The sequence below is a fragment of the Mercenaria mercenaria genome, unplaced genomic scaffold (genome assembly GCF_021730395.1).
Source record: "Mercenaria mercenaria strain notata unplaced genomic scaffold, MADL_Memer_1 contig_5003, whole genome shotgun sequence".
Taxonomy (NCBI): domain Eukaryota; kingdom Metazoa; phylum Mollusca; class Bivalvia; order Venerida; family Veneridae; genus Mercenaria; species Mercenaria mercenaria.
In genome coordinates this window covers 10,422-32,793 of record NW_026463281.1, presented here as the reverse complement: position 1 = coordinate 32,793, position 22,372 = coordinate 10,422, and the positions used below count along the sequence as shown (strand labels likewise).

General features: G+C 34.7%; 1 long non-coding RNA gene across 1 annotated transcript; it reads right to left on the bottom strand.

Annotated features, from left to right (window-relative positions):
* Positions 1 to 8,148: 8,148 nt before the first annotated feature.
* LOC128554393 (uncharacterized) lies at positions 8,149 to 10,177 on the bottom strand. Its single transcript, XR_008369596.1, has 3 exons — positions 9,963 to 10,177; positions 8,682 to 8,786; positions 8,149 to 8,381 (listed from the first exon to the last, which is right to left on the bottom strand). It is a non-coding gene; the product is annotated as an uncharacterized LOC128554393 (long non-coding RNA).
* Between the last annotated feature and the right edge of the window lie 12,195 nt (positions 10,178 to 22,372).

The following is a 22,372-nucleotide window of genomic DNA, read 5'->3' as shown; positions in this document are numbered from 1 at the left end:
GAAGTAATTGGGACAAAGGAAAATGCAGTCCAATTTTGAAGAGAAAAAAAGAAGTGGCGTGCACAGCTGTTCTAATCCAAATTAGCTGTACATTAAAGGCAAGTTTTGAAATCTTGATTTGAACAGACTGAATCAAACCGAGTCTGCAGATTTTACTGTTTTCAATGTTCTCGGTTCTTCCGAGGGATATACTTCCCAGATTATATATACATCAAAACAGTGGGTGTTATTTGCTGCGTTACGGCCTTAAAATGTCGCCCCGACTTCATCTTAGTTTTATTATATTTTCTGGTCCTTCGAAATCATTGATTTCAACTCATTTAGATTTGAAAATTGAAAACTGCTTAAGCCGTTGCTAGTGGGAGAGGACAGTGTTGCATTTTCCATTACTGCTCATTAACATACTTTATCAAACCAGGTCTGCAAGTTTTACTGTTTGCATTGTCCTCGGTGCTTTAGATGAATCTACATTCCAGATTATATTGACACAAGCGTCGAGCGTTTTTGTTTCATTTTTGTACTAGGATAATGATGCAAGCTTGTCGTAAGTAGGCACCATTAAGGCATACAGAGCTGGTATGTATACCCGATCTACCAATTTTAGCGGACAGAACAAGGCCAGGTCCTGTCACTAGACGGAGAAGCTACTAATTTACCAAGTCTGTAACGATTCGTGGTGCTGCTGTGCATCACCCCACAATGGCATTAAGCTAGTCCAACGACACTTCCATACTCCTAGCTATTCTTATTCCCTCAGCTTGAACCAGACCCCAGCAATATCGCTTGCCATTCGGTCCATTTTTGAAGAGAGAAAGATACATGTCTTGTACAGCTGTTCAAATACAAATTAGCTGTACACTAAATGCAAGTTTTGAAATTTTTATGTGACTTACACAAGGGTCGAGGGTTTTTGTTTTTTGGTACTAGGATAACGATGAAGGCTTGTAGCAAGAAGGCACCCTAAAGGCATACAGAGCTGGTATGTTTACCCGATCTAGCAATCTTAGCGGACATAACAAGGTCAGATCCTGTCACCAGACGTAGAAGCCCCTACTTTACCAAGCTTGTAACGTTTCGTGACGGCCAGAAGCTGTTTCTAACACTACATGGCCGAACTAGAGTTTTAAGCTGGTCTTACGACACCTCCATAGCTGTCCTTTTTCCCTAATCCTCAACACGACCCTTGAACAATTTTCAAACACTAAATCTAAAAAAAGTACTGACACAGAAAAGTCTTGAAATTCCCATGGTGAAAGCCGACCGACTGAACAACTGAGCTTGTGCAGCTGCTCTAATAGGCCTGCCAAAAGTAATAAAACTCAGTGACGTCACGAAACGTTTTGATTCGTTGATGGCTTTAAATTTTGTTTCGTCTAAGAGGACGAATCTACACTGAAAGTAACCGACCATTCAGAATCGAACATTATTTCCTCAAGTTGTAAGTGGTCACATGACCAATTGTGTAGCCGAAGACAGCAGACATGTATTAAGGTCTCTCAGCTAAATGTGTGAAAACATGAAATGGCTTGATCTGGCAAAGACAAACAGAGTCCTAATGTATCTAAGCACTTTGAATGCAAATTGCATTTCCATTAATAGTCTAAAACTACGAATGTGGACCACTTTAGCAGACTTGTCCCACCCATATTAGACAGGATCGCATGTGTTGGAATGTAAAGTATGTTTTCAAATACTAGAAATGCTATTAATAATGAAAAACTATGACAGTGAACTTAGTTGGCATACAAAGAATATAATGTTTTATCATTGATTACAGTTTTACTACTGGCAAAACATGCTATCACCATCTTGTAATAGACATTGTCGGTTTATGTGAGGTCTAACTGGGAACGTCGAATGCGGACTGTCTAGGGAACGTTTCAAAACACATTTATTCATTTATTTGTTTGTTTTGGTAAGCGCCGTTTTTACAGTATTTCTGTAATGTAATGGCAGGCAGTTGGCCTAACAAGTGCCTGGAGTGATTACCAGTACAAGTTAACCTGTTCTCAGCAAATAATTGTCTCTGATTTATTTTTCATAGAAAATGTTAAAATGCAACGAGCAAACTATTTTTAAGTTGCTTTAACACAATGACAAGTTACACCCGTCAACTGTGCATACTGAAATTAGACTGATCGGATACCATATAATGACAGTTTGGTGATCATATGAAGTTCTGAAGTAGAGACTTTTAAACTATCAAAATGTATATCCCTAGTGGATGAAACTGGTAGAAGCCGTGCAGTTCATTTTCAGTGACTACAATAATGTGCTTAAAGTGCGCAGTCCTAAACAAATTATCCTCTTTTTTTACATTATTTTCTCGACAAAGTGCTCGTCAATCTATAATCATGCTTGAGAGATATTTCAAAAACGATTTTTCTCACTTGCTGAGAAAATAAAACGGGGAAGTTAATATTAACTTACAACAAAGAAACATATACTGCAAGGGCGTAGCCAGAGGTGGAAGGGAGGAGTGCGACGGGTGCGACCGCACTCCCTTTTCGGCAAAGCTTCCAGTTTTCATTATATCAAAATATCCTTGAATGTCAATTTTTTTTTTCGGCTTGCTACGCTCGCCAACTTGCCAATATTTACTATTATTGACGTTGTAACCTTTATATATAGTCTGATGATGATTATTTATATTCTAGAATATGATTTTTAGAAAGGTCAGAGCATTACTGTTATGCGAAACTGATTATGTATAACTATTTACCTTTTCACAATAGCGAAATGAAATGTATAAAATGACAGTTTACATTTACATTAAGTTTCTAAAAAAATATGTAAAATAAATAATGTAAACTTTGTAACTGAACACTATGGAATCTATTAACGGTGTTATGTGAACATTGTTAACGTTGTTATGTGAACTTTAGTGTAAAAATCAAGGCTCATATATCAATGAAAAATGGTTTAGCGGCAGGACCCTTACCTAGGTTGCTACTCATTTTATTCAAAAATGATGTTAAAAGTAATAACTACGCAGACATCATTTCGAGCGGATGTGTCAGTGATATGCTCAACGAGGCTTTAACTAAGTATTTCCTACTATCATTGAAATCTGTACTAGAAGTTTGAAATGAAGCCTTGACAAAAAATTCTAACAGGGCTTTTTCCTCTATAAATCTGCCTCCAGTAAAAGGAGCTAATCCCAAAGCAAAAAAAAAGTATTTTTTCCGCAATTCTGAATTTAACATTCCCAAATCAGTGTTACCTTTTAGGAAATTTGCCGGTTTAAAATAGTTTCGCTAATTTGTATGTATATTTTGGTCATTAAAACAACAGTTATACGGTTGAACAATTGCTGAACTGCAGTACATTAATATTTTACACAAAAATATCTTAACATACATTTTGTTTATTTGCAATTTTTCACAAATAAACAATTTTCAAGAGCAATTTCCTAATTCCACTTGCGACGACGGCGTTCCCAAAATGATGAAAAGGATCTGTCTATACAATTTCTATCTCAATAATGAAATACAATTAATTCTTCAAATCATTCAACGTACAATTCATAACTTATGAATAATATAGACCTGCAACTATCATTCATTCCTAAGACGTTTCAGTCAAATAACACCAACAGTTTACTAAGAGAAGTAGTCCGAACAAATTTTTTTCAGTAAAATGAATAATGGACATACATTTGTAACTCCGGAAAAGTATTTAGAGCAGTATGTACCAACGGTATGCACATATTATTTCAATAAATCCCTTAGGCTTCATTGAAATTTGGAGATGAATTACAGAAACAATCTCTTCATAGACTTTATGTATGATAATCAAAAGGCCATTACTCAGTACAAAACTCATTTAAATATGAATCTCGTAATACAAGCTCAGCTAGAATTTGTACAGATCGTTCCTATGATATTGTTTACAAATCCTGCTAGTTATAAAGCAGTTCGGACAAAAAAAAACTACTTTTACAGGACCCTAACTTCACAAAAAAACGAGGATACACACAAAGTTTCATGATATCATTTCTGTGAAGTGCCGTTTAAATTTCAGCAGAGCAATTTGAGAAGCTAGATCAGGCTATATGAAGACGGACAGACGGGCGTATATATGACGAAGGCAGAAACAAAATTATCGAATGAAATGGGAAACATAGTTTATGGAACTTTTGTAGAATTACTATCTTTTTGTAAAATAAATCTTATTCTAAGTACATGTATATTTTTGAGAGCTCTTGATAAAACACTTTACTCATGCTTGATTAAAATATCTCTTCTAATGTCTTATGAGAACATTACTATACTAACATTTATTTAAATTTTCCCAAATTTAATTACTTCCTTTACAAGCATAGAACAAAACCAAGACTCAGTTTCATTCAGTCTGTTTATATAATACTTAAATGACGTTCTGTCACGAACAAAGCTACTTAACAGTGAATGAAATACAAGTATGTCTTGAGAAGACCCCCAGGATTTACAGCACATTCACAGTTCATTGTCCACATCAGCTTAAGCCGACAATGTCTAATATAAGTTTCTACCACATCTATCACACCATACAACTTAGCTCAACGCATAAGTTGAAAATTTTAACATCATATTGTTTGTTTCTGCTGATAGGAAATAGGGGTGACAGATAGTAGCAGGAAACAAATACAATTATGACCTTGATTGCGATTTCACAGATGTGTAATGGGAGAAAATGTTCCATATTAGGAGAAAGGACAAAATTCAAGCATCATGTCAACAGCTTACTGTTTATGACCTTTAATGCGAGAGAATGCTCAGTATAAAGAGCATCATGTTATTACATGGAAAAGATCCTAATTGATGATCTCATAATCTCCGAGAGGATAGATCAAACTTGTCCGCCGAGTGCACTAAATAAACAAAGACATAATCCGCATGAGTGAAATTATTTATTCATACAGGTTGCATAGCATAAATTGCGGACGTACGGGACCAAACAGACAGAGTAGCACAAAACGTTATCTCGCAGACTGCTACTACTTTTCATATTAAAGTATTGGACCCATAATAGTTATGTTTAAAAAATGGCATTTGCTTGGTATATTTTAAAAGCTGACCATGTTTCGTACTGTGTTTGAAATTTTAAACAACTTTTACCGTGCCGTGTTTTGTAAATTTTGTATATATTATCAAGCTCAAGTTTCAATGTGATGGCCACTTTCTAAAATGTTTGCAGATAATTCATCACAGCCTTAATTTTGATAAAAAAAACCCCATCAAACTAATGTTAAACAATTATAAAACATAAAATAAAATTGTCAGTATTATTTATTTCTAGCGTGCCTTAAGTAAACAGATTTAATGAGACAGAATTCTAATTCCAACGTTGATAAATTAAGGTCGAATCTTCTGGGTCTGCTTTGAATTTTGCTCACTTCATTCAAAAATAACCATGGGGCAGAAATAAAACCAACATGCATTTTTTCAACAGTATGTAATCTAAAGAATGAAGGCAGAATAGACAACTTTTACCGCATGTAACTCAGTATTTTTTTAAGATGTCTAACTCAAGGTAGGTTTATGAATTATGTTATAGGAATTGAATACTCTTCAAAAAGTAGGTACTCTATTACGGGTCCAATACCTTAAAAGACATGAAACACAATAAGCAATAGTAACTCTTTTACGGGCAGATGCCTCTTCTGTGGGCAGATATCATAACGAGAAACAATACATATACATATGAACTAAATAAGCATCTGTAATTTTGAATGGTGAAAACAATTCTGTCTCTGTTCATTTAAGATGGACACGTCACTTTGAACTGAGTCATTTGCATCTTGTCTCTTCTCCAGCTGCCTGTAATGAAAAACTTTAAGACCGAAAAGCATTTCAAATTTTCTAAATGAAAATGAAAAGGCCTTATCTAGAGTATTGATGACACTAAGGTCATATCTAGAGTATTTATGCAATGAAAACATGTGAAGCTGAAATGACATAATGCTTGTTTAAATTCAAGATCTGCAAAGTAGCTGTGAAATGAATACCTGCTATTTTTCCTCTCAAGAAATATGATGTGGAAATATATCACACATCACTGCTGTATGTTAGTAAAACTTGAACATTATGGCTAGTACAAATCACATCAACACTTCAGAACTGTGCTTTGAGAAAAAATAAAGCATAGTTCACATAAGTCTATTAGTGTTCATATTTTTATGATTGCTGCCTGACACTTGCTCCGCAAAATATTTTTAAAGGAAATACTGCTTTTCTTTCGATAATTTACTGCTGTGGAACACACACCACTTCAGTTTTCCCAACCACAAACTCAGTGTGTCCACTTTTGTCAATTACGGAAACAATATTGTGACCCTGAGCTTTTTCTAAATGGTACAAAAATACCCGTTGTTGACGAAGCAAAATTTCTTGGTGTTATTTTTACACCACACATAAAATACCTGAAAGCCAAATGTTTGAAATCGTTGAATCTTTTAAAGGTAATTTCAAATACTGATTGGGGAGCAGATCGCAAGGTTTTGTTAAGACTTTATAGAGCTTTGATTAGGTCCAAGCTATATAACGGTTGTGTTGTATATGGCTCGGCCAGAAAATCGTATTTACAAATGTTGGATACTATCCATAATCAAGGTGTTCGTATTGCTCTTGGCGCATTTAGAACATCGCCTGTTGAAAGCTTGTATGTTGAAGCAAACGAACCCTCCCTTTATAAGAGACGTGAAAAACTGTCATTGCAATATGCTCTGAGGGTAGCTGCCAACAAATCTAATCCTGCTCATAAAATCATATTTAAACCCAAGTACCACGATTCGTATGACAGAAAACCTAAACAAATTAAACCTTTTGGATTTCGCATTAATAATTCTATGACGGAAACTGATTTGATTTTGAATTGACGATGTAAAAGAAAATTTAGTTCTGAATACACCACCATGGACTCTAATTTCTCCAACAGTTCTTTTTGATATGAAAACCGTCTTGAAAAAGTCTGAAACAAACCCAGAAATATTCAAGTATAAATATAACGAAATCATGTCGACTTACAAAGATCATTTTCCAATTTACACAGATGGTTCAAAGGATGATTCAAAGGTTGGATGTGCCGCCGTTAGCCATCTACATCAATCAAGATTACGTTTGCCAAATAACACTACTATTTTTTCAGCAGAAGCAAAAGCTATTGCTTTGGCCCTTAATTTTATTTCAGAATATAATGAAGAAAAGTTTATCATCTTTTCCGACTCACTTCAGTATTACAATCAATACACAACCGTAATACAGAAAATTATCTCATTCAAAACATTCTTCTCAGGGTTCATGAACTATCTTTTAAAAAATCCATCATATTCTGTTGTATTCCTAGTCATGTTGGTATTTATGGAAATGAAGATGCTGATACTGCAGCAAAGAAATCACTTTCATTAAATCAATCTAAATTGAAATTACCATATACTGATTTTAGGTCAAATATCAACAAATACATTTTAAGTAAATGGCAGTCCTCATGGAACAATGCTTCGTTCAATAAACTTCGTGAAATAAAACCTACTGTAGGTGAATGGCACCAAGGAAATAGATCTGTTCGCAGGGAGGAAGTTGTTCTTTCTCGTTGTCGAATATGTCATACTCGGTTGACTCATTCGTATCTGCTGAACAATGAAGATCAACCTGAATGTATACCATGTCAAACACCGCTTACTATTAAACATATTTTAATAGACTGTATAGACTTCGATTCACAACGCAATTCATACTATAATGTTGAATCGCTAAAAGAGCTGTTCGAGCAAATTTCAGTCGACAAAATGTTGCAGTTTTTGAAACAAATAGGTATATATCATAAAATCTGAACCTTATTTGATTTTTATTCACCACTTTTTTAATGTTTGCATTTGAATTTTTACACTATATATGTATATACGCTTTTACTTTAACAGTTTTATATATGCTTTGCAATTAACGTGATCCACTTAAATTTTTCTCGGCGATATATGACCTTTTTTGTTTCGATTCGCCGTAAAACCCAACTCATTCTTCATTCAGTGTGCTTGTAAAAAATTAGTATCTTGGCATGTACATATTGCTCTGTAAAAAGAAGCAAAACATCATTCTATCATTGCTTTTTCAAGTCAAAGTACTTTTTTCATGACACAAAAGACAAAGCCTGCTCTAGAAGTATTTTCACTATACATGTATCTAACTGAACATCTTAGAAAGCTTGGCTAGCTCTACAGTTCAAAATGGAAATCAACAGTGAAACATACAAAATCTGAAATTAGCATTATACTTAATATTGAACAGCCATACACTATGATCAAGCTAATTTATGAAATTAACACTGCTGTGGAAAATCTGGCCCACATGACATCAGTATGCTTGCAAAAATTTAACATCTTTGTCTGGTCACATCACCGTAATCTGAAAAGAAATGAAGCGATATATCATTCTATTACTGCTTGTGTGCTAACACATAAAATGAGACATAATCTGGTTTAGAAGTTTTCTATTATATACAACTGGGCAAACCAGAGAGCTTGGCTAGATCACATATCTACAAACAGCTATAGACGCTATAGATGAAACATGCATAGAAACAGAACATAAGTTAATCAGTGTTCATATGTTTCATTCCTCTTGCTTAATCTGTAAAACATACAAAATCTGAAATATGTACCATAACTTTTGATATTTGATCAAGGTAATTTATGATATGAATACCTGATTTTGCCTCCATAACACTGCTGTGGAAAGTCTGTCAAACAACACTGCTGTATGTTAGCAAAACTTGAACATCTGGGCTTGTACTAATCACATAACTGTGGTCTGAAAATAATGAAGCAAATCATCATTCTATCAGTGATTTTTGAAGTGTCAATCTACCAAATTGCTTACTGTATAGTGTGATATATTCATGTGCCAAATGTTCGCATTTTTTAAGTTTTGAACTCACGGTGTCTTCATTTCGCGGCAACTACTTCGGCCGTGAATTATAAAACTTGATTGTAAATGAAGAAAAGGGTAGTTCTTTCTTTATAGATATGCAAATGATAACAAACACGCAAGAAAGTCAGTTGTTGAGTAGAGATGCATATAGCGTATAATGCTAGTACTTATTCAACATTTGAGCGAAATTTAGAAATAATCTCATCACTGTTTTACTAATTTAAAATTAAATATTTAATCATGTATCGAAGCACATCGTAAGTTACTTTAGCTCTTTGCGACATACTCATACAAATCCCGTGTTTATTTTTGATTTAGCAGTTACATGTACAATGAAAATGAATAGTAATAAAATTATCTCACCGCGTTTGTAGGATATTATGGGAAAATGGATACAGAAGGGCAAGTGTGGTATTAAAAGGCCGCCTTAAATAATTTTGTCGGATCCAGAGAAACTAAATGATGATGAAAAGGCAACAGCAATTATCAAACACCGATTTTAATGACAACCGCTATAGAACAATACAAAGCAATTACTGATAAAGGGAATAGACGATAAATACTAGATCACTCTGTTATTGGCCATCCCTTGGTGAACTGTGTTTGTCTGCGGTAACAAAAAATCGCGGTGTTAAATTTTGCGCTGTAAATGTTGACAGTGAATACAGCGAAAATTAAACTTCCGCGAATATAACCCGCTATACAGTATTCAATTTCACACATATAAAATGAGACGCAATATGATCTAAAAATATTTTCATTATCTACAAAGGAGCAACCCAGAAAGATTGGCTAGTTCAAGAGTTCAAGTGACAATCAAAAGAAAAATATGAAAACATGCATTCAGTGCCTGTACAATGCTATAATAAATCCAATTCAATCAGTCAAAATGCTAATTTAGTCTGAGAAAAATAGAAACATTGAAAATAGGGTCTAGAATTTCGACCTTGCGGCATGCCAAAACGTACTTCAGACACAATCAATTCATCTAAATTTCGCTGGCTAATGGCCACCATTTTTGAATTTTGCTACACCGTGAAGACAAACTTCACCTACCTTGGCATGCAGATTTCATCCGACTCCATCCTTGGTGGTTTTGAACAGCAGATAGTCCGAGATGTGTCTTCACATAATAATAGTTTCGTCCCCTTCCATCTGCAAACATAAGAAAACGTTTTATTCCTCAGAAATACTTTCGACCGTTACAAATCATCCAGCTCCTTAATGACGTAGCTTAACATCACGTGACTTGATTCTCCGAATATGCAGTCTAAAATTAGAATTGGGTTTCAAGGAAAACAGACGAGAGATGGTGAATGAGAGGGTCGTTTCTAATCAATGTGTTGAATTTATTTCTGATCGCAGAAAAGTGTATTTTTTTCTCATTTAAAAGCCAATACTTTTATCCTTGTGGTATTTTATTGTCAGTTTCATATTTTGTTTTTAATTTATGCGCCTTTGATGCAACGGCACGACAATTGCGTTGTTTACAGTGGCCTGTCATCTTTGTACAAAAAGTGACATTTTTTCCCGAACTTTATTTATGTTTGACAAATTAACATCAAAACAAGACAGGGTATAGCTGTCGAATGAGAGCAACAACACTAATTTTCATTGAGAATGAAATAAGATATTTGCGTTTCAAAATCACTTATTTTCGCGAGCATTTCTCATGAATTTTTAATTTCATGGTAAAAATGTTCCCGAAAAAAAATTATGCATGCCATTAATACGCTAGGCAACTGGCTTTCTTGTCGTAAAAGAGATATTTTTCAATCCATATAATAGAAAACAATGATGTCTGATAAATTGCAACATTGGCGCACACTGTTATATAGACAATACAGTTTGTCACCTTTGAGCTAAAAATCATATATTTCTACATTTTTGTAAATTAAAATAAATTTACATCACAACCAGAAAGGGTTAAGTAGTCGAATGAGACCAGCAACATGAATTTCCACTGATAATTGAATAACAGACAAACTTTTCAAAATCACTCATTTTCGCGAGCATTTCTATTCTAGACTGGCTCCCTTCCCCATGTTCTTATCATTGTCATGGAAGTCATAGCGCTGTCGATATCTTCTTCAAGTGTCGTAAGTGTACATGAAATTGAACAAACATCCATAAAAATACACCCATTATTTCAGGCGTTTTTATTTATTTATTTATTTTTTAGTCCAATCCATTTCACATCTTTTCCCGCACAAAATATCTTTTCAACAACATATTTTTATACACAAACATACATTTCAATTCACATTCATTCTAAAACCTATTTTGGTTTGCTTAAATGTGAGCTTTTTTCTGTTTGGTCCGATGTTCGATGTATATTTTGACGAGTTTATAAAGCTTTTGAAGTAATACAAATTTAGCTATTAATAATAAGGGATGAAATGTAGCTCCCTGCAGTATCATTCGAATGAAAGAAAAAAGACAATATCGAAATGACAGACTATTTGCAATAGTGTCTTTGGCATCACAATCAATGAAAAATGTGTTTACAGCCCAACAGTGCAAAGCATATATGAAACTGTCAGGACTAGTCAAAATTATGAGAGGGTATCTCTTGAGACTAATAAAGAATAAATGTATGTTTTTATTTTTACTGATGCATTCCCGTGGCGTGTGTACATTGCTTCTCAAGAACAGACCAAACATGCATGTATGCGACGTTCGCCTTTACGTTTGACGAGATTGTTGAAGTACCTATCCTTCAGTTTTTCTCTTTCGTCATCTGTTAAGGTTATGTGCAACTTGGATTCGAGATATCATCATATTTTTGATATAGGTTTGGCATTTCCCAACGCAAGTCGTTGACATCTCCGGTGTCATCGTGTTCATAAAATTGGTCATCTACCGACACACATAAGGCTCTGTGTAAAACTTCTGGTACCCGTTCATCGTTTAACCGAATGATAAGAAAACGGTTGAAAAACTGTTACGGGTTATAGTATGGCATTGAGCGTCTTCTTACAGGCTCAATCAAACCGAGCCTGCAACATTTTCGTTTTTGTTGTGTTGAGCGACCTGTGGAGTTTCCATTTTTCCTTCTTGTTTTTGGATCGTAGAAACTTCCTACGCACTCAAAAAGGTGTCTACTAGACAGATTGATGAGATGCATTTCCACTCGTGAATAGCTTCAACTGGGCAAATGATATGTTTGCAGAATGATCAAAGTCGTCCAAGAGCAGAAATTGCGCATCGGAATTCAAATCGGAGAAGTTTTTCAAATCCGTGACTTGGCAAGTATTGATATCCTCTGTCACCGATGTCATGAAGACACTCTTGCCATAGCCTGATCTAACAGAATATAGGTAATAGTGTTTTGTTTTATATCGACGACCTGTCTCATTCTATCGTCAATGTTTGTTCCGTGTTGCATACAGGGCGTAAAAAATGTTCGAGTTCTGGTCAACAGACGGTCTTGTACCACTGTCTAAGTTTATAAACTATGTTAGGAGGCAACCAAAATGAACTCGGCTCTTTGTGAGTCTGGTCCTTGGGTATACCGTAAGAGAAGTTGTTCGAGATTAATTTGTCTAAAGGGATAAATTGGTCTTATTTTCTTTAAATATATATGATGATGATGCTTTGTCACAATTTCATACGGTTAAGCACTATTCGGTTTATATTTCTAAACTGGCATATATCTATGAAGAACAAGTCAAGTAAGCAAATCATCTCCTCTAATCATGAAAAGAAGGAACATGCATGACTTGTCTCAATTGAACAAGATCGGACGTTCGTTAAAATCACATGTAGTGTCTCATATATCTCAGTCAAGATAGCACATCATCTTCGCTAACTGTAAAAATAGCAAGCACATCATCTTCTCCAACTGTAAAAAATTGTCCAGTACAACCCCAGCTGATCCTTGCAACGAGGTTTATACAACGTTGGTTTGTTTTTCAGTTTCCTGTTCTTTATGGTTTAGTGTAAGAAAATCTGGCGAATGACATCTTGTTATCTTTTGGGAAAATTTTTAGCATAACGTCCAACTGTAAAAGGACTGAACACCAAACATGCTGTGTGTTTTAAAACAGTCGAGTCATAACCTCTTTTCATAAAACGTTGAATGTCTTTATTAAATACAACTGGAAAATTGCCATGACCCAAAATCTTAAGAAGTTTGTAAACTAAATCCCCATAAAAACCGGTTTTTGATATTCCTTCTCGCAGAAGTATCTTTGAATTGCTATTATATTTCAAAATTAAATCTGAATTACGATAGTAAATCTTGGAAAAATATTTACGTAATTTGTAATAACGGTAGCCCTGTTGAAGAACCTTATTTGCAATACATAAGTTACGTTCATTGAAATCCTCAACATGACTACAGGCTCTTGCAAACCGAATTATCAGAGAAATATATACCCGATAAGATGCAGCCTAGGGTACACTCCCATCATAATGGGAGAAATTTACAATGGTGAAATTAAAACAATTTCTCTTGTCATAACTTTTGTTATGTATAAAATTGTCGTAAATAGAGAGATGTAAATCTGGAAATATAGCTGTGTTATCCGAGTTGTAAGTTTTATTTAACTGCAGCTGCCTGGGATAAATATTTCCACAAACTGATAAAAGAACGGATCATTCATATTGTTAAGTTATTTCAGAATCCCTTAACGCATAAAGAAGTTATGGCACGGACATAAAAAACACACCCTGTTTCACCTTTAAGTGTCACTTTAAAAAGAAAAGGAAATGAATAAGACGGATTTTCACTGCATATTACAGATACTTGTGTGTCAACTTTGAGAGAGGTAGGTGTAATAGTATTGAAGTAATTGCACGACCAAATATGAGGACATATATACAAACAGACCGAACAGACATTTATACTACCCTCCTTCAAATTTTGTTTGCGGGTTATAATTATGAAGGAATAGTACAGGAGATTAGGAAACGCCGATATTTTATACATATGTCAGTCGCAAACAGGCATACAGTCTTTTTCCGAAAGTCGCAAGCATTTGTACAGTACTAAAGCAAGCATGCATACAGTCAGGTAATCACACCGAATCTTCTTCCACTGACAGTTATAAACAAATTGGAGATTTTAGCATCGACTTTATTTGATGTTACCAAACTAGTATTGTTTCTTTATCCATGAAACAGTGGAATTGATGTGTAGGACATTCTTCAAGCAATAAGGTATATACTTTTGACGCCGACAATGTACAATTTATGGACAAAATCAGTGATCAATCGAGTTTTTTGCCTTAATTCTACCTGTAATCAGACTAACACATTATATACATAAACAAATCATGTTCAGCTTCAAATAGAATAATAGATATACATATCTTCAAAGCAAATCAGTCACTTTAAAATGCTGTTTTTCAACCTTTAGCTGTCACTTTATTGTTTTCACCACTCGCAAGAAGAAAAGGGGGATTACTGTCGTTAATACGGTGAGAAAAGTATATAGGAAAACAAAACTTTTTTTTTTCGTTTTATGATTCAAACAGTCTTTTTTGAGGGGGCGGCACCCATATGGGCACCAAGACTGGACGGGCACCTGTGGCATTCTTGTACTAAATGATATATTTTTGGATCCATGCAATTGAAAACAAGAATGTCTGAAAGTTGCAACATTGTACAATGGCGCATACTGTTAAATTGGCAATACAGTTTCTCACTTTTGAGCTAAAAATCATATATTTCTACATTTTTGAAAATTATGGTAACTTTACATCAAAACAAGAAAGGGTATAGCTATCTAATAAGACCAACAACATGAACTTTCATTGAGACTTGAATCAGATATTCACCTTTCAAAATCACTCATTTTCGCGAGCATGTAACACGAATTACGATAATTTTTCATGATAAAAATTTGCTAAACAAAATGTTTCGGAATAAACTTTTTGCATGTTATCAATACGCTAAGGAACTGGCTCTCTTTTCCTAAAAGAAACATGTTCTTTTTCTCCATCCATGCGTTAGCAAAATATAACATTTCAAAGTTTGACAGAAAATGCGTCATTCTCCACACGTGCCGTTGCGTGAAAAAGGAAAAAAATGTGTTTATTTCCCCAACAAACCTATACTAAATCTAGTGGTATTCGCTACCACAAAATATACTGACCTTTTCATTTTGTTACTTCGAAATCCTTCAAATCATTCCAGAAAGCTCCTAAACAGACAGAACGTTTAATTTTCGTTTCCATCAATGCAGTTGTACACTGTAAAATAATTCTGATTTTCTAAGATCTACTTGTTTCGCAGACTTCTCTGTTTTACTGTTATTATTAAAGAAACGAAACATTGTGCAATTAACAAAATTTTGAATATGTGCATTTATTGAGATGAGGTGTTTTGCATCACAAATATGCACAGCGCTCTAGATCATAATACAACAGTATTTGGCTACAAAAATGCATGTTTCAGAGAATATTAATTGTTTATCGACCGCCAAGTGTTACAAGTACATTGTTTAAGCCTTGAACATACACAATAAAAGATGTCTCATGTAAAGCATATATGTACCTGTCAGGACTAGGCACTGATTTTAAATCATGAGGGGATTATCTCTTGAGATTAATAAGGAATTAATGTTTTTTTGGGGGTTTTTTTTGTGTGTTTTTTTATGCTTTTTCTTTTCAAGTTTTACTGATGCATTCGAGTTGCGTATGTTTATTGCTTTTCAAGAACAGACAAAATATGCATGTATGCGACGTTTATACGTTTTCCTTGAGAAGTACACGCGATCTTGGAGATATACTATTATTTATAGACCCATCACGACCTAGTGACCTACGTTTTTCGCCCACAGAAACTTCATTAAAATCATTCTTATAATGCTGGTAATATACAGCTATACTAGTGACCATGTGGACAATTTAGGCCCTACCTGAATAAATGTGTTTTCACAAATTTATCTGCAACATTATTTAGTCAATCTTTTTAGCATAGTTTTAAGAATATAGAAAAATACCTGTCTCACACTGTAAAAACAAAAAGTGACTGAAATTCAACTGAATACAATGATTTATCTACATATTACTACATGAATTTAATAAAATGTTGATAAATTAAAGGAAATTCATATAGTTTTGCATGCGCATCTTCCTGCGCAGCCGACAATCTACAAACAATTGAAGTGAAGTCAACATTCGTTGAAACATTTGACAGACAATATTTAATATGAGGAATCATGAATAAAATAACATTTTTATAAGTTTTATCGGTAATAACATGTTGATACTGATTTTTATTGTATTGTCATGTATCATGCATGACATGTATATTACCAGTTTTGTGGCTATGTTTTGACAGCGCATTTTAGTACAAAGACAGTGTTGTTCATATAATGTTAGACTATTGACTTTATATTGATAAGACAATATCTCCTTTCAGATTATTCAGTATTCAATTATAGAATGAATTAAGATTTTTTAACTTCTAGCAGATATACATGCAATCAGTTTGTTCAGTTTCGCGCCATTTTTCCTTCGGACAGGTGTTATATTCAAGCGGTCTTGACATAAAATTTAGCCTGGTGACCCATGCATTTTTAGCCATTTACATGTACACAATACACTTATTTATACATAAGGAATACAGGAGAAAAAATATACAAGCACGCCCGCTTAGCTCTGTATGTAGAGCATTTGTCTACGGATCGCGTGGTCTTGAGTTCGATCCTCGGGCTGGAGTATGTTCTCCGTGGTATACGATATTGTGTCTGAGATCAATAGTTCTCCACCTTTGGTTCATGTGGGGAAGTTGGCAATTACTTGCGGAGGACAGGTTTGTACTTGTTACATGACTGAAATACTGCTGAAAATCGGCGAAAAACCCAAACCAAAACCAAATCAAGCATATACTGATCATTTGATCTCAGAACATAAAGATGGACACATCTGACCAACTTGATAATATCAAATGCAGTGATGAAGTTAGTGTTTTATCCTATGACAATTTGCTTTAAGAGAAGGTCAAAAATCAATTGATTGCAAAGTTCATCAACGAGACTACTGACATGTCTAAATGCTTCGTTCTTATCATAAGTGATGATCGTGCCTTGTCTTTTGATTATGTCGTGCATGCATTTAAGGAATATTTTCTAACTTGCGCAGAAGATAAAGGAATCAAGTAATTGAAGACAGAATTAAACGGCGTTGACGAAAACGTACCTGACTTTCTGCTCGTGAAAAAAGAAAAATGTGAGGAGGAACCTGGACAAAGTTTTACACGGTGTCACATTTTCATATCGGATAGATGTACCAGTGGGTTGGCTGCTACTGCTTGTTTCATAGTGATGAGCAATGAAAGGTATGTTTATTGTTGTTTCTTTTCGGACTCAACGATGAATAAGCTCTGTTCCATAATGATCTAACTTTATAGGAAGAAACTCACGCCTTTGAGCTTGCATGATTTCTGGAATGAAAATCTTTACGTATTACTATCATCCAAAGTACGTGATATGAAGCTTAAACGTGACATAGAGTTCAAAAATGGGTCAACCCATGTCTAAATAAGAGAAATACATGCGAAATTAAGAGCATTGTATCATGATGAATGGACGTACATCGACTCATGTTTTGATGAGCACGTCATCAAATTGATTGATGTATCGAAATAGGATAGGAAAAGTGAATATTATGCGTTGCCGATGCGTTTGATTTTATTTTAAAAAATGAAAATAGTTATAACATACAAATAGAATTATATGCGTAGCATTGTTTATTTTGCACTGATACCGTCTTCAACACACGTGAAATATGTGGTACAAAATTCTTGCCATTCTTAACTCTAGCAGTGATACGCTGGAAACAACAGCCCGATCTTCACTTGAATGTTATGTTGCATACATATGCACAGAAGAACACGACCTGATTCTTTTGAAAGGTGGATTTAATATGGTACTTAATTCATTAGAGAGCAAGTGTCGTAAGGCCACTGTTACGGATATACGTAAAATCTTAGAAAATGACACTGCTGGTATAGTATTGCATCATGATAACATAGATGTATTGCTGATGCTCAAAGTATTGGAAAAACTCTAAGCATACAATGTGCTGCCCTTCTTGAGACTTAAATGAGAAAGTTGGATAATAACTGGTAAATATAAGCGTCAAGTGTTGAAAATGTTACCTGTCATCAAAGATTTTCGTGAACGTTGCTTTCTACTTCCCGATGAAGTGAAACAACCTATTGTAATTCAAGACGAACACCAAAGCGGTGATGACTTTTATGAGTTTTTCAATATGCTCATCGCTTATCTGAGACACGAGCAAAAGATAGACTTGAAGTGAAGTTTGAGAAAAGAAGCACATAAAACACTATCTGCCTTGATCCTTTGTCATGTTCAGGGTTGGAGATAAAAGCGATCAATTCAAGTACACAGTAATCTTAAAATCACCTACAACTGAGTTCAATGTGTTTATTCATCATGTTTTTGACTGTATGTTTTCAATGGTTATGATATATTCACTTCTTTAACAAAGTGTTACACTCTTACCTGATTATCATCAGAGTAACAATAAGCAAGTCCTTGTATCCTGATAAATCAGCTGATATGGACAAGCTAAAACTACCAGATCTTCTAAAGGATTACCTGGAGGACTATTTCAGCCCAATTTATGTTCTGAATTGTCTGATCAGTCAATGAATAAATCATTAAACCAAAATCTTTTTGTGTGAATGTGTTTATTAGACATGAATAGCACCGACATGCTTTGCTTCGAACTTTCACTAATACACTACATATTGGGCACTTTCGTTGTATCCACATCTTACTTTTGGACTACAAGACGTCAAACACTACATTTTATGTGATACACAACTATATATGTAGAACAACGGATACAGATATGAAGCTGGAACTCTATCGCCCATCGACAATACACGATCTTGCACCACAGTCTAATTTATAAAAAAATGTTAGGAGGCATCCAAATGATATCGGCTCTTTGTGTGTCTTGTCCTTGGGTATGCACTAGGAGAAGTTGTTCGAGAACAATGTTGTCTAAATGGATATGTCGGTCTTATTTTCCTCAAAGATATGTGATGATGATCTGTCACAGTTTCATACGGCTAAGCTCTAACTTCCTTATCTCTCTAAACCAGTCAAGCAAGCAAATCATCTTCCCTTATTGAATAGAGCTCTTCTTAGTGACAAGAATGAGAAAAGACGGTCCTCTTCTCTTATGTAAAAGGAACGGACAGGCATGAAGTGCCTCAATGATAGCATTGAACAAGGTCAGACGTTCGTTTAGACCACGTCTAGTGCCTCATATAGATGAACCCCACATGTTAAGCAGGTTGGCCTTTTCGAATCACAGCTTTCCGAAGGCGGTTATCTTCTCTAATTGTGAAAAGAACGAACAGGCAGGATGTGTCTCATTTGAACAAGATCTGACGTTCGTTCAAATCACATGTAGTGTCTGATATATCTCAGTCAAGCAAGCACATCACCTTAGCATAAATTGCCTCAATGACACCATTGAACAAGAAAGGTCTGACGTTTATTCAAAACCGTGTAGTGTCTTCTATGTCTCAATCAAGCAAGCACATCATCTTCTCTAACATTAAATGACTCATAACAAGCTCACAGTCAAGCAAGCACATCATCTTTAAATGAACAAGCACGGGTTGTCTTTACTGAACACGATCGGACGTTCATTCAAATCACACATAGGTTTGATATATCTTAAAAAAGCAAGCACATCTTCTTAGAACTAACAGGCATGAAGTGTCTCAATTGATTTTGTTCAAGTCACTTGTAGCGTCTCATAGTCAAGTATCTTTAATTTTGAGAAGAACGAACAGACATGAAGTGTTTTAGTGACACCATTGAACTAGATAGATCAGACGTTTGTTCAAAGCACATTTGACGTTTCATATATCTCAATCAAACAAGCACATAATCTTAGTATGAAGGGTCTTAGTGACACCATTGAACAAGATACATCGGACGTTCATTCAAAGCAGATGCAATGTCTCATATATCTCAATCAAGCAAGCACACCATCTCAGCATGGAGTGTCTCAATTGTACAAGATCGCACGATCGTTCAAATCACATTTATTGTAGAATATATCTCAGTCAAGCAAGCACATCGTCTTAGAATTAACAGACACGAAGTGTCTAAATTGAACAAGATCGGACGTTCTTTTCAAGAAATAAAACTGAACAAGTTAGATCGGACGTTTATTCAAAGCACATGTAGTTTCTAGAACGTCTTGGTAGATCACATTTTCACAACAATGCTCTCCAAAATTTAAATCAGTGTTCACCTTTTAACGTTTTCTGCATCACACAAAATCAAACGTTTCTACAGCCGTACAGAATTTATCAAGCTGCAATGGCATTGTATTTGTTGAATTCAATATATCTGCTCAGTATTTGAGAAATGAATACTTGATTAACACTGTTGTGGAAAGTCTGTCTCACACCACTTCAGTATGCTTGTAAAACTTGAACATCCTGGCTTGTACAAATCACATCACAGTGCTCTGTAAAAAAGAAGCAAAACATCAATCTATAGGTGTTTATTTGATAATTCATTCTGCCAAAGTTCTTATTAATTTTCACATCCCTAACATGAGACAAAATCTGCTCTAGAAATATTTCCATATGTACAATTGAACATCTCAGAAAGCTTGCCTTGTTCAGCAGTTCAAATGACAATCAACAGTTGTGATGAAAACATGCATTCTGTTATTCTAAAACACTAAGCAATTCACACTCAATCGGTTAAAATGCTTATCTTTATTTTCAAACAATAAATCACTGATAATAAGGTCTAGAACTTCAATATTTCGGCATGCCAAAACCTAATTCAAACGCCATTATTTCATCCAGCTTTGGCTGGCAGTCATTTTTAATTTTGCTACAGCGTAAAGACAAAATCGACCTACCTTTGCATATAGAGTTTAGTTCATTTAATTGCCATCCGACTCCATCCTTCGTAGTTTTCAATGGGAAATATTCAGAGTTGTAATTTCTCATCAATATTTTCCTGTACTCCCTTTTGCAAACGCTCGAAAATAGACGTCATATCCATAAATTAACATTGTTTTACAAAGTTCAGCATTCTCTGGTCCATGAATACCTACACTCTCTGATCCCTACGAGAATTAGTGAATCCAGATATAACTTACGTAATCCAGACTGCATCCGTACCAAGTTACCATATGGCCAAGTAAAAGGTCTTCCTTTACAACTCCTTCTTTCCGTGTACCATCAGATTTTTGGAAAATGCAGTCTAAGTTTGGAATCAGGTTTCCAGAAATAGACGAGAAATGTTGGATGACAGAACCATTTTAAATCAGTTTATGAAATCGATACCTGATCGTAGAAAGATGAAAATAGTCTCATTATTTACTTTTTAATCGCCAAAGCATGCATCTTTGTTGTAACGGCGCGGCCATTCTATTGTTCATGGTGGACAGCCATTTTTGATAAAAAAATACGTCCTTTACCGATGTTGTTAAATGTGACAAATAGCCATAAAAATAAGAATGGGTTTGCCTACAGAATGACACCAAGAACATGACTTTTATTTCAGAATAGAATGAGATATTTGCATTTCAAAATGGCTCATTTTTGTAATTAATTTGAGGAATTCCGCCTTTTGTTTTCAAAATAAAAAAAATCTGCTAAACCAAATTTTCCAGAACTAATTTTAGCATCCAATTATTAGTATAGGTAACTGCCTTTCTGATTCTAAAGCAGATATTATTTCCATTAAAGAAAACTAAGATGTCTTCAAGTTGTAACATTACACAAAGGCGCATACTGTTATGCTGACCAATACGGTACGCTCCTTTTGAGCTAAAAATCATAAGTCTGCAGACTTTTGTAAATTATATATCATTAACATCGGACCAAGAAAGGATTTAGCTGTCCAATAAGACCAACTACATGAATTTCCATTGAGAACTGAATAAGATATTCACGTTTCAACATCACTTATTTTCGCGAGCATTTCACATAAACTTGGACAAATTTTCATGGTAATTATTATACATTACCAAATGTACCAAATTAAAAACTTGTATGCATTCGTTATTCTAGGGAACTGGCTTGTCTGTCCTTAAATATATAGTTTTCCATCCATGCATTAACAAAAATATAACGTCTCAAAGTTTGACAGAAATTGCGTCATTTCTGCACACAAGCCGTTACTTAAAAAAGTAAACAAAGTGTTTATTTCCACTACCAACATATCACACTAAAACTAGTGGTATTCACAACCATGTGTGCGTCGAAACGGGCACCGCTCTAACTGTGTAAGAAAGTCTATGAACATATAACGCATCTTCTGAATTTACTTTTTATGTTTTAGGGACAGTGTTACCAGAAACAATTATCCGTTTTTAGTGTTTATTGCTCAGTGCGAAACATAGTTAACAATTATTCAAAGAATGATTGTTATGCATTGGTACATTATAGGTATCAACAAAGGATACATGTACGCCTCACTATGTTCTGTAGATAGTAAT